General features: G+C 40.4%; 1 pseudogene; it reads right to left on the bottom strand.

Annotated features, from left to right (window-relative positions):
* Positions 1-594: 594 nt before the first annotated feature.
* On the bottom strand, positions 595-1564 carry LOC101149530 (tubulin beta-8 chain-like; annotated as a pseudogene).
* Between the last annotated feature and the right edge of the window lie 485 nt (positions 1565-2049).

Here is a 2049-nt window from a genome sequence, read left to right as displayed (position 1 = left end):
TCCAGGGTTCTGAAAGTCAATACCCATGTTTACAGCTGTGCACATTACCAGGACTGCATACAGACTAAAGATAAATGTGGAAAGGTCTTAAGCTATTACCTCTGGCTAACACTGAGACTCTGCACAAGCAGGGAGTGAAGGCTAAGTCAGACATGTAAACATCCTTGCTGAGAACACATAAACAGAGCCACTTTACAAAGACTGGAAGAATAATTGATTCTGGGAATTTAATGTATCTCTGCCCAATCATTAAATGACTATTAAGTTAATTAAATAAGACTTCAGTGACCACACATGACAAAGAATACAGGCATTATAAAATTAGTTTTAAAGAGTAACTAAATAAAAGCTAATAACAAAAATGAACAAAAAACTGTAAAAACCTGGGGAAAGTGGCAATCCGATTTCCATAATTGCCATATTTTTGTTTTACTATGAAAATGCTTTGATAGAAGTGATCATGTAGCAAGAAGAACAGCAAGTGCATGCACAGTAAGACATGGCTATCAGAATACGTTGTGAGTGAATAAAGAATTCATACTGCTTTTGTCCTTCACCCAGCCACAGAAGGCTCTCGGCCACCTCCTCCTTAGCTCACTTCTCAAATTCTCCCTCCTCAGCCATGGCATCTGGTACTATTGGTACTCAGACACCAGGTTGTTCATGTTGCTCCCAGCCTCAATGAACTCTATTTCATCCATGCCGTCACTCACATATGGGTTCAGGAAGGCCTTGCACCTAAACATGGCTGTGAACTGCTCTGAAATACACCTGAACAACTCCTGGATAGTAATGTTATTGCCAGTGAAGGTGGTGGGCATTTTTAGCCTTGGGGGTAAGATGTCACAGACGGCTATTTTCACACTGTGGGGGATCCAATCAGCAAAGTAGCTGCTGTACTTGTTTTGGACACTAAGCATTTGCTCATCTGCTTCCTTCATGGCCATGCAGCCCCTGAAAATGGCAGCACCACTAGGTAGCAGCCATGGTGAGGGTTGCAGGCAGCCATCACGTTCCTGGTGTCAAACATCTGCTGGGTGAGCTCAGCCGTGTCAAGGCTCAATACTGCTGGCTGCCCCAGCTGGTCAGTGAGACAAAGCCAGGTAAGAAGAAGTGCAGGTGGGAAAATGGGGCTATGTTCATGGACAGTTTCTGCAGTCAGCATTTAGCTGGCCAGGGAAGTGCAGGCAGATGGTGACTCTAGTCATAGTGGCAGACACCAGGTGGTTTAGATCACTGTAAGGGGATGTGAGCAGCTTTAGGGTTTTGAAGCAGATGTTGTAGAGAGCTTCATTATAAAGGCATAATGTGTCATCTGTGTTTTCTATGAGCTGATGGACTGAAAGGGTGGCATTATAGGGTTCCACAACCACGTCTAACACCTTGGACAAGAGCAGCACACTGAATGGGTTTATGATCCTATATGGGCACTTCTCCTGGATATTGTTGACAAGAAGGGTACTCATCTGAGATGTAGTTCCTCCACTTAGGGAGTAGGTCAGCTGAAAACCCTGCAGGCAGTCACACTCTCAGCCTTCTTTGTCACAACATCCATCATCAACTCCACCAGCTATTTAAAATGTCCAGTTTTCAAACAAAAATTATGAGACATGCACAGAAATAATGTGGCATGACACATACACAGAGAAATTTAAGGTCAATAGGCAAGCCCATAGGTCAGACTAACTAGAAAAGACTTAATTGAACTATTTTTAAAATATTCAAAAAGAAAAAAGAAAAGTTTAAAAGCTAAAGGAATGTTTGCGAACAATATCTTACCAAATAGAGAAAGTCAGTAATGAGAAATTACATACAAAAATATATTCAAATAGAAATTCTGGAGCTTATACCTATAATAACTTAAAAATTACTAGAAAGGCTAAACAACATATTTAAGAAACTAGAAGAAATAATAACAAGTGAATTTGATGATAGATCAATTCATATTTTACACTCTGAGGAATAAAAAGAAAAAACAATGAAGAAAAATGAACACATCACAGACCTAGGGTGCATATTCAAAATGCTAGAGAAAAAATACAGTCAATA

This window comes from Gorilla gorilla, chromosome X, assembly GCF_029281585.2.
Source record: "Gorilla gorilla gorilla isolate KB3781 chromosome X, NHGRI_mGorGor1-v2.1_pri, whole genome shotgun sequence".
In the NCBI taxonomy this organism is placed as follows: Eukaryota; Metazoa; Chordata; class Mammalia; order Primates; family Hominidae; genus Gorilla; species Gorilla gorilla.
Note: the sequence above shows the minus strand (reverse complement) of the source record. Positions and strands in the feature narration are given on the sequence as shown.